General features: G+C 39.7%; 1 protein-coding gene across 2 annotated transcripts in view; it reads left to right on the top strand.

Moving 5' to 3' along the window:
* Positions 1 to 12,084, top strand: part of LOC119653416 — a 404,817-nt gene that overhangs the window by 43,898 nt on the left and 348,835 nt on the right. For both annotated transcript variants that reach the window (XM_038057986.1, XM_038057985.1), the window contains exon 2: positions 8,731 to 9,206. The gene's annotated coding sequence lies outside the window, so the exon portion shown is untranslated. The remainder of the gene's footprint in view (positions 1 to 8,730; positions 9,207 to 12,084) is intronic.

The raw sequence follows: 12,084 nt of genomic DNA, 5'->3' as shown, positions 1-12,084 counted from the left end.
CTGTAACTATCAGAAATTAAAGAATTCTCATTCCTGTTGGGAACGTATATGATCCACGAATATTTCAAGTTCCTAGCGATTGTATTTCAGGAAATGTATGTTTCCTGTATACTTCTTTGTGGAGTATAGGTCAACAAACTTCTTCGCAGGTGTCGATACAAGTGGCCTCTCAAGATGCTGTTCCATCCTAGAACTATGCTCTGGAGTGGCTTCCTACATCAGGGTTACTTCAACGGGTTCTGCATCAGCGGTTCAGGATCTATACGCGACGAGTTATAAACTCCATAGCAACTTCATTTATGCGCCATTCTGCCCCCAAATAACTCTTAGTTTTAAGATTGGCATCAAGAACCTCAACAAATCTGAAATGCAAAATTTATCATGCAGTCGTCTTCTAGTTTCATAATACATTTAAAAGACCTACTTCTTTTGTTCCCTTCGGTTTACCAGATGATTGCTTGTGTTCCTAACACCAGTCTCGGTTGCGATTCCGTCGTTAGGTACTGCCGAAGATCAACTTTGTAGTCTTAAGGTCGTCCACTAAAACTCTTATAGAAAAGCGCACAAACTCAGGTCACTCTGGTTATATATCCGCACCTCTCATTCCTCGCCTGATCCTCCCGCTGCTGCTCTCCAATTCGACGATTTTACTGCCAATTCTCCTGAGCTTCATCATCATCAACGGCGCAACAACCGGTATCCGGTCTAGGCCTGCCTTAATAAGGAACTCCAGACATCCCGGTTTTGCGCCGAGGTCCACCAATTCGATATCCCTAAAAGCTGTCTGGCGTCCTGGCCCACGCCATCGCTCCATCTTAGGCAGGGTCTGCCTCGTCTTCTTTTCCTACCATAGATATTGCCCTTATAGACTTTCCGGGTGGGATCATCTTCATCCATACGGATTAAGTGACCCGCCCACCGTAACCTATTGAGCCGGATTTTATCCACAACCGGACGGTCATGGTATCGCTCATAGATTTCGTCATTGTGTAGGCTACGGAATCGTCCATCCTCATGTAGGAGGCCAAAAATTCTTCGGAGGATTCTTCTCTCGAACGCGGCCAAGAGTTCGCAATTTTTCTTGCTAAGAACCCAAGTTTCCGAGGAATACATGAGGACTGGCAAGATCATAGTCTTGTACAGTAAGAGCTTTGACCCTATGGTGAGACGTTTCGAGCGGAACAGTCTTTGTAAGCTGAAGTAGGCTCTGTTGGCTGACAACAACCGTGCGCGGATTTCATCATCGTAGTTGTTATCGGTTGTGATTTTCGACCCTAGATAGGAGAAATTGTCAACGGTCTCAAAGTTGTATTCCCCTATCCTTATTCTTGTTCGTGCTTGTGTTTGACCAGTGCGGTTTGATGTTGTTGGTTTATTCGTCTTCGGTGCTGACGTTGCCACCATGTATTTTGTCTTGCCTTCATTGATGTGCAGCCCAAGATCTCGCGCCGCCTGCTCGATCTGGATGAAGGCAGTTTGAACGTCTCGGGTGGTTCTTCCCATGATGTCGATATCGTCAGCATAGGCCAGTAGTTGGGTGGACTTAAAGAGGATCGTACCTCTTGCATTCACCTCAGCATCACGGATCACCTTCTCGAGGGCCAGGTTAAAGAGGACGCATGATAGCGCATCCCCTTGTCGTAGACCGTTGTTGATGTCGAATGGTCTTGAGAGTGATCCTGCTGCTTTTATCTGGCCTCGCACATTGGTGAGGGTCAGCCTAGTCAGTCTTATTAATTTCGTCGGGATACCGAATTCTCTCATGGCCGTGTACAGTTTTACCCTGGCTATGCTATCATAGGCGGCTTTAAAGTCGATGAACAGATGGTGCAACTGTTGTCCATATTCCAACAGTTTTTCCATCGCCTGCCGCAGAGAGAAAATCTGATCTGTTGCTGATTTGCCTGGAGTGAAGCCTCTTTGGTATGAGCCAATGATGTTCTGGGCGTATGGGGCTATCCGGCCTAGCAAGATAGTGGAGAATATCTTATAGATGGTACTCAGCAACGTGATTCTTTCTCTTTCTCCTGAGCTTCCCCAAGATTATTTTTCTCTATTTATATTTCTATTCATTCGTGTCACACCTTTCCCGACTTAGATGATCCTTCCATATTCAGCACATCTTCCATTCCTCTTCTAAATCCTTTCATTGTTGAATTTTTTGTCGACAGTTCTGATGCTAAAGGTGTTTGCGGTCCTGACGGCCTATCAAATCTTCTCTTAAAAAGCATATGCCTTACTTTTCTCGACTCATTTTTACCATTTTTAATAAGAGTTTTTTCGAGGATATCTTACCGCACAAATGGTAGGAGACTCATATTATCCCTTTATATTCTTAGCTTCGCTTTCCTTGATCTCCAAGATTTTCGAGAAGTATGTAAAAAGCTGGCACTTGTATTGTTTCGAATGCTTTATTGTTAAGGAACATTATGGCTTTAAATCGAAGAGCTCAATTGTCACTAATTTGTTTTGCTTGTCTAACTTTATCGCAAAGTCTCAGAACAAAAGAAAAAATGACTCCCAAAAGCCTTTGATTTCGTTGACTATTCACTACTTCTGAACAACTATTCTTGCCTGGATGCGGTCGTACGTAAATGCTGGGTTCTGTACAATCTGCTTCAATGGTTTCAGCTTGACTTCTTTTGTTCCTTTATCTGAGGTCTTCGAAGGGTCTAATTTTGGCCCCTTCCTAATAAATTACTCGCCTTATTAACTTCCCCCGGTCTTCTATATCCTGACGATTTAGAACTATTTTCTGTCGTTGAATCCCCTACTAAACAAAGCTTCCTTCTGCCAAACCTGGATATCCTATTTCTGTAGTGCGCTTAAAATAAATTAGCACTGAATAGGGGCAAATGTTATACGTTATATTATTCATTGAAAACTTTCCCTCCGACACCCACTTATTTCCCTCATGGTCAACCTTCAACAGCGATTGAGTCTCACAAGGATTTTGGGGTGACGTTTGATACCAAGCCGCATTTAAGTCTGCATTATGTCGATATCTTCAGCTGAGGTTCCAGAATGTTTGACTTCGTCTTTTTTTCTTCTCGTCAGTTAGATATTCATTCCCTGGTTATCCTTTTTATTTTTTTGTCGGTAAGTTTCTCGAGTATGCTTCCGTCATATGGTTTCCTATCACAATTGTGGATGCCATACAATAAAATCAGCTCAAAAGAAGTTTTCATGTTCTCTCGCCTTCAGAAGAACTTTTCCTACTCATCTTGTTCCGATCATCTAGTTTTCTTTAATAGTGCATCTCTACAACACCAAAGTACTTCAATAGACGCTGGCAACCTGTTCAAGCTTTGTAACGGTCTGATGGAGAGTTCAATAGAATCCGAGATGCGTGACCGTGAATCATTGTATAACGTCTGCACCCTTAGGGAGCGCGCTCACTGGGAACGACACGACACATTGGCTAACGCCTACTGCCAGAATATTGTCTAGTGTATTTGCAATATGTTTATTGAAAACAGGATCATTAACTTATGTTTGACGTAGGAAAATGTCTTACCTACGACAATAGACAGAGTAATGTTTGTGCATACTTCAGACATCAGACAGGCAAATATATGTGTCTGTTTTACACATGAGACAGATATTAAATGTCTGAGTTGGCATCAGACAGACAACTGTGAGTTTCTGTTTCAGACGAATGGCTGGGTGTAGCTCTGATATTCGTCTAGCTGATGTGTCAGACAGACGCAGATATTTGCCTGTCTGATATCTGAAGCATGCACAGATATTTCTCTCTCGGTTCTCTGAGGCAGCCGGAGACATTTTCCTACGCCAAACATGAGTTAATGATATTGTTTTCAATATGTTTACCTTGCAAATACACTAGGCAATATTCTGCCGTGTCGTGTTATCCTCAGCGGGCGTTATCAACATTTTCGTGTTGTGTCAATCTTGGTGGGCGCGTCCCTTTAGTGTTTTCGGGGTGCTTTTCGCGTAGCTCTTGTGTTACTTTTATTCTTCAGTAGTTTGGCCGTTTCACGATTATCATCGCTTGTAAGTTGGTCCTTTGGCTTCATGCTATTCCTCATTTAAAAATAAGGTTATGGCTGCATTGTAAATTTTGATTGTACTTATGTTGGAATATGTGATTGGCGTTCCCACCCTTTACTGCATCATTTAATATAATAAATGATTTCGAATAAAATGATATAGTCTTTTCCTTATTATTCTTGTCATTTTTAAGGTTTTGTGTAAAACAAAACCTTATTTATTTTTGTGTAAAACAAAACCTTATTAAAATCGATTCAATGTCTGTCTGCCTGCCACACGCACTTTTCTCCAAAACCGCTAAACCGATCCGAACGAAATTTGGTGGACAGATGGGAAGTATAAAATCCCACGCATACAGCGGTGGAAATTTAGGTGGACTTTAAAGGAGGCTCCCCGTATATGCAGAGGAGGGATTCAAAAAATTTGTTCACCGGATATATTCGTGTAGGCTATCAGATGAAAGATCTCGATTTTCTACTTTCCGAAACTGACATTAGTTTTGGCGTGAATTGCAAAGTGCATGAGTAAGGAGTCACAATGTACGCACTTAAAGTAAGACAGGATTGATTTTCGGAAACTATCCAACCTAAAAATCGGAAAAAAAATCTGGGTGGTGCGCTTAGATGAAATCTAGGCCTCAAAATATGTCACATTCCTATAACTGCTCAAATAAACTTACTAATAGTGTATTACTGACTTTTAGAAATTTGCTGAAAACCCCCTTAAATTCATCCTAGGACTTCCGAATTTTGCACCCGCATAGAGGACAATATTTCGTATATACGTAAATACGTAAATTTCATGTAAATCTTGCCCTTATCGCCAAAGTTATGGCAGTTCAAACTTAGCAATTTCGCGCAAATTAAATGTTTCCAAAGATATGCAAATAAGACGCTCACGTCATAATTAACGGGAATAATTGACATTCGCGTGAAATATTAAATAAGGTTTTGTGTAAAATACTTATGTGAAATCTAATCTTCGAGAGATGTCTTATTCCGGTATCTGCTCAAATAAATTTACTGATAGTATAATATATTATCAACTTGTAGAAACTAACTAAAAACTCCCCTTAGGCTCATCCTAGGTGTACTAAATTTTGCACCGACATAGATAGCCTCGTGCATACACTAGCCAAGTTTCATGAAAATCCAACTATTAGTGTCAAAGTTATAGCAAATCAAACTTCAAAATCAATGCGAATTAACAGCATCCTAAGTCACACAAATAAGATGCTGACGTCCTAATTAACGAGAATAATTGACATTCGAGTGAAATATTAAAATTCCATTCAAGAAGAATCTAATTCTACCCAGCCTTTTTCTATATTTGATGTAGGTTACATTCTTGGCATTTGCTAATAATATTAAACTCAGAATGTGAAGCGTATGGAGTTGACAATTATCAATACAGGGGTTTCCATCCATTCCATTCCATTTAAAACGCTTTCTTAAAAATAGAGGGCAATGGAATTTTTGGCTATGTAACATGGAGCTGTCGTGCACTCGTCGCTCCTCACATTCTTTTCTTCGGCCTTTGTCCCGTTCACAAGCCGCATGATCGGCTCGTCTTGATTGGTTTCGTCATTTTATTTTATCAAATGCCTGATCAGGATGTAATCGCGAGGCCTTTAAATCCCCATCCAGTGTATCCACAGTGCCATCGTTGTTTCGGCCGGCTTTTTGGTTGCTTACCATTGACTTCGATGTTCAGACCAATATTGGTAAGTAAATTCTCGTTAGCGTGAATTACGTCACCACACCATCGAAAACGCTTCTCTCGCGGTTTTTCCACGATCGGTGCAAATCCATATCGATCGCGGATATTCTGATTTCAGACATGATCAAAACGTGCCAATGTGCAATGCGTGCGTGCAATGCAACATCTTCATTGCAGTAAATTTTAGATTTGGGACGTGCGTTGATACGTCGATCACAAAGAACACTAGTTGCAGAATGCAACTTCATCCAGGTTGCGTTAATGCGTGAAGCAATTTCATTACGCAGTTCTCCATTGGCTATTTATATATATTTATATTTAATTCTGGCAATGGCAGTAACCTGCCCAGAACTGAGCGATTTGAATATCTCGGGTCAATGCTATCAGCCAATGGAGAAGTACGCTATGCTCCTTACATAGGGAAACACAAAACATTTTATACCTGAAGCGTCCAGCTTTCGGATTGTTTTTAATGAGACTATGATTCAGTTTCAGTATTCAGCCAGTCAATGATAGGCTCGCAACGGCGGAGATAAGTAGAATGATGTACATGAACAGTATAGGATCATCTATGACGACCCGGATTTGAACTAGGGGCAGTGACATTAAAGATCGACGCTGCACCAGTTCAACCACCGCGACGTCATTCTCAGGAAAGGGGCACCCAGAAACTAAACTAAAAGGATAGCAAATAGGAACGAAACTCCCAGTTTGAGAGTTAGAATTGGCCTGTGTTGCGTTCTTCACTATCGACTGCGCTATTTTTTATTTCTAGTGGTTTTGGTGAATTCCTGGCCATTAATAAAATTCTTATTTTTCTACCTTTCGTGCTCATTATATCCCTCTGCTTTGTGTAGTTCTATTTGATTCATACCTTCCGGTGTGCGTTTTGAATAGTATCTTACAGGATTTTATTATCAAGCAAACGGAACTGGTGCGAGCTTGCAAATAGTGGAGTTCTAAAGCTATAAAAGGAAGGTTCATAGCATTAATGTGCAAAATCTAAGGTGACAATCACCTCACACACCAGCTGTTCAAGATATTAAGATTAAATTTTCCAATATAGGCTTAAGTTACATGCACACTTCAAATCCCTTCTCTAATACCATAATTTCTAAGCCACCCTCTTGAAAGAAGTCTCTGACGCAACATTTTTCAACAATACATATGTTATTGCCACGAGAAAATCTACCCCTGGCCTGTCCATCTGAATCCATTGTACAATGACACCAATCCCCTAACGGAAATGGCGTACGTTGCAATGTATTTCTTTAGCATTTTAATGCAAATTCGAATCATCTACAAGTGAAACGAGTATGCAAATCCGTTTAGCATAACCATTATTCAACAAAAAGTCATGACATCCACGATTAAATAACACAATCTCTTCTTTTACTATCCGCAGCAGTGCTGCATCGTTATTAGCGCCATTGTTTTTTCATTGTGGCGAATATTTCTTTTTTTTCACATAGTGCAGAACGAAACGTATAAACTTTGTTATAAATGATTATGTACACAAGTTTGTTAGTGCGTTATGTCTATCTTAGGAAGTTGAGTGTTGTTTAGGAGTAGATGAGTACGGGTAATTGGCGGATAGTGCGATTTTATCGGTGTATCATCGAAATTACTTGTATCTTATTGGATAATATCCGGGCAGAGAACGGAGGTATCGATTAAAATTCTATCGGAAAAGCAGAACCCAGGCGTGATGTCGGTTTATTATTACTACATCCACTACTGTTAGTGACAAGCACGTGAAATTCTGACTTTTAAATTCCTACGTTAGATAGAAATATCGGCGTCGTAAAGATTCGCAATTCTGGCTATTAGGAAGTAGCGCTACAGACGGGATATGGAAACCGGAATTTCTTGTTTCTTTTACTGGGTTAGATTAAATTATATTTTATAAAACGTGGCCGCATTCTAGTTTCATTCACAATATTTTGCTAATTAAATCGTGTATTCCTACTTGAGGCAATTTTTGTTGGGGAAATTCTCCCAAGAAGTCACCCTGCTTTGAATGACTGCAATTTAAGCCTTTTCTGGGCTCGTATGGTATAATGCAGACGGTCACTACCAGTCCTAAGCATCTATGCATTATATCTTTTGTGAAAGGCGTATTTTGGCTGGAAATTCGCGTGCTCATGCAAAATGATAATAAACATTTTGGAGCCAATTTAAAAGCCGAGGACGCTGTAATTTGCACCATTGGTCATGCCTACTGCAGTTGAGCGGAAGCAGCCAAAAAGACGATGCCACTGCAGAGATAATATCTAAATATTGCATCGTATACGCTGGCACTGGCAACATGATAAGGAATTTAATTCAATTTACAATGCTCCTTCACTTTCCTCTCGTTTGTTCGCAACATGTATCTGATGATGCATTAAATTAGTGTTAAACAGCATCCATGCATTGAAGCGAAGAAATTTATTTTGATTTCTTTAAGATATTTAAATTTTTCGAATTTTTTGGTTGCCTGGGTTTTGATTTGTTGTTTTCATTATGGCCTTGGTTTTGGCGGGGCGCATCTGATTGTTACATGGTTACCAAGATAAAAGATAAATCAGCTTTTTGCTGTCTGCGATGAACTTTCTCAACAACTTTTCTTGTTCGTGAAATGATGATGATGATAGTAGCGGTTGTGGTGATTTTTTAGCATATTTTTGAATTTATATGGGAAATTTCGGCTTCGTATTTGGCGTGCATATTTTTCAAAGCGAAGAAAACTTTTCTTTATCGAAAACCATAACCAGCTTCATCAAATCATCCGTTTTTTCCGGTTACTTCAATTCCAAAAAAAAATATTTATTATTCATTTTACATATCAACATAGTCTATTAGCATATCATCGACGCTTTGCAACAATTCCTGTTTTTTTTCAACCTTTCGTATTTTTAGTCATTCTTGTCTCAATGAACTCATCCACTTAATATTTTGCAGATGATTCCCTGCTGTTTTTCGATTTTCTTTAATTTTGTATTTCTTTCTATGTTTCAGGTTGAGGCTGATTTGTTATTATGGACTGCGATGTCTGAACGACCTTCGCGTTGGCACATATTCGCCCCCAGAATTTTTTGGAAGTGCTTATTTTGTAAGCTGATGGCGTAAAACCGCAAAATATTCGATTTTTTCCATGCAACCATGATTTTTTTCGGCTTGTAATCGATTATGCTTCTTACTATTGTTTTAATTGAAACACAGTTCGATCGGATTAGTTTTCGGTAGGTTCGGTAAACCTGATACGAGTTGTTGATTTTACTTTATTACTCTGATTTTTCAAAGTGATTTTTGCAATTTCACGGAATAAGTGATAAAAAAATTACAAATTTGTGTCCCGAAATTATTATGTTCAGTGATTTAAGAAGTGAGTTTTGAATTTTCGATAAAAAATTATTGTCCTTCCTTCATATTGTATGGATTATTGTGCAGCTGAAACCTACGTTGTCAGACTAACTGAATATTTATTAAGACAGGTAAGAATAAGCAATTGCCATAAAAAACTGAATCTGAATTTATTTTGAATTTGAATGAAATTTACTCTGATTAGTGGCTCCCTACTGAGGTCATTAATTTTTATCCATTCTTGGTTAAGTTGTGACGAAATAAATTATCAAATTTTTGGTAAAACATTATTAATATATTGACAACCAGTCTGGTGGGACGAATATGTATATGGATGAATGTATTTGAAATTATTTATGAATGTATGCACATTTACAATGTCGTGTATTAGCATTTTTCTGCAAAATAATTTCAAGAAGGAGTATCTGCTTGTTTTGTGTGTATCACGCTTATTGTTGTGCCGTCTGGAGAAATGACAATGACATTTGGTTTCACTCATTCAGTTATTCTTTAACCTCAGATTACTTTGTTATTTCGTCGTTAATCGTGCTTGCATCTTCCTTTGATAAGAAATTCAGGGATCAAATGTGACTCTTTTAATTAAATCTCCTCGCATTTTTACTGTGTGGAAATTCCCAGATGGATGAGATTCTATTCCTATATTACATTCGTATCATATCTATATTTTAAAGTCAGTCAAGACCATTTGAGTGCTTCATTGCTATTTTCTATCTTGCGCTCATTCCAGGGCTGTAGAAAGAAATTCAGGGCCCACGGCGAAAATTATGCAGAGCGTCTATTATCCTTTTAGCTTTCCAGGTAGCTCAGTGGTTAGAGCACAAGCCTGTCATACGGAAGGTGGCGGTTCGAATTTCATTGGTGGTAGTGGAATTTGTATCGTGATTTGACGTCGGATACCAGTCAACTCAGCTGTTAATGAGTACCTGAGTCAAATCAGGGTAATAATCTCGGGCGAGCGCGTTGCTGATCACATTGCCTTCTATAGGGTATCCTGTAGTGTATCGTTACGGTCTTGAATGAAGTGCTCTAACACACTTCAAGGCCCTGATCTAATATGAATTATTGCACCAACGATTACTATTATCTAGCTTTTTCGCTGCATGTTCCTCCCAAGCCTGAGGGAGTTCACTTCCTGTTTACCTTGTATATTGCAGCAGTCCACAGATTGGCCAACTTAAAGTAGGCGATGTGACTCTTTATGCTATTGAAAACTCTGCGGTTACCCGTAAAGACAATGTCCTCTTTGAGTTTGTCATCAATGTCGTGCCAGAGCCATGTTCCCTGGGGGTAGCTATCTACAAAAACGTCAAGATAACTAGGAGTATTGGTCGCCGCGAGAAATCTTTCAACCTAGCTCCAGTTGCCCGAATTCGGTGCATTCCTTACATCCACAAATTTTCAGTCAAGTCGGTAACCAATGTTGCGATTTCAATAGTGAAATCACTTCACGGAAATCAAACTATCAGTCTGAAAGCTTCCAGACCGTCAACTAATTAAAGCAATCATTACTTGCTTCAACACTTTCTCCTCTAATGAGAGGGAGGCATATATGGTACAACAAGAGGTTGGCTAGCCTGAAATTTTCCCAGGCCCAGTTCGTACTGACACAAGCTTCTGCCACTCCCATAATATTGGAAAGATTTGTTCCAATACTTGATCGACGTTTTCCGTCTGAGGTGAGGCAGCGTCTGTTGAGTTGCCTCTGCCCAGGACGAAACGGTCAGTCAAGATTTTTTCTTTTCTGTTTGAACTTTTTTTAATCCAAAAAGAGGAGTCCGTGAACCACAAGAGAGGAAGTAAGTTGCATCCCAAGTGGCCCGGCCGGATTCAGGACTCCGAGCATCCTCAACAGAAAAAAAATTCACTTCCGCCTGGTGCGGGTTTGAAGTTAGGATGGATTTGTTGTTGTGATTATATATAAATGGAGCGATTACCACCTGTCGCCACTTTCGGTCACGCTGCTCCCAGGACAGAAGTAAGGCAGCGTCTGATGAGTTGCCTCTGCCCTGCACGAAAGTTTCAGTCAAACATTTTTTCTTTTCTCCCTGAGTTATTCTTCAAAAATCGAATTAATTTCATTTTCCCATTCAGTTAACACCTATCACGGTTCTCGGTTTTAGGGGTATGTGTACGTGCACTTTATCCTCAAAACTTCTGCATTGAATGGACCAATCAATACACTTTTGTAAGATTCTACGAAGTATTCATATAAACACAAAATGCAGGCCGCTCCTGGAATACCCTTATCTGATCTTTTAACTCTTTACTCCGGGTCCGGAGAAAACTCCATGTTCCGGAGCAATTATTTTATGCTTTAAAAAGCATTAAGTAAAAAGTGCATACACGCCAATAAATGTGCCTTGAATAGAAAAATATACGAACTGTGCCGCCTTTTCTGAGCTTTATTAAAATAGTCTCATATTTATAGCCTTCCTCCGAAACTAGAAGTTTTGAAGTTATTATGTTTAATAACTTAGTACGGGGTCGAGTGTGGCAACCGTCGAGAGACAGTTCTCCATGTATTCGTCATGAGCGGCATACCAAAGACTTCCTTCCTTGGGAATACCAATCTTTGCTAGAATTTCCTTAAGATTCCAATTAGTCTAATTGATTGGGTATTTAGGGCATGGTCCACCTCGAAGTTTGCTAGTTGTAGGCAGTATAACCCAATTTATGCTACTCCCATCATGCCTCGAACAACTCAGCCAATACATCTGATCTGAACTTCACTGCATGCTGAAGGTTTTTACCCAGTATGTCATTCAGCTTTATTGTCCTCTACTCCGCTGCAGATTCTCAGCAGTTTATTTCCATCGTTTTCATAGATTTCTGGAGGCCGTCAATGCCCTTTTTGCTGTGAGAATAACCCGTTTTCCATTTTCAGCAAGAGTATGGGGACGCGATCTACGGATATGAAAAATATTTGAGTCATCCTGTAACAATCCTAGAGAGACCCCCGCGAACTATTAGCTTGAGGTTTTGCTGGCT

The sequence above is a fragment of the Hermetia illucens genome, chromosome 4, assembly GCF_905115235.1.
Source record: "Hermetia illucens chromosome 4, iHerIll2.2.curated.20191125, whole genome shotgun sequence".
NCBI classification, from domain to species: domain Eukaryota; kingdom Metazoa; phylum Arthropoda; class Insecta; order Diptera; family Stratiomyidae; genus Hermetia; species Hermetia illucens.
The sequence above is the reverse complement of the archived record's forward strand: the minus strand, read 5'-3'. Positions and strand labels throughout refer to the sequence as shown.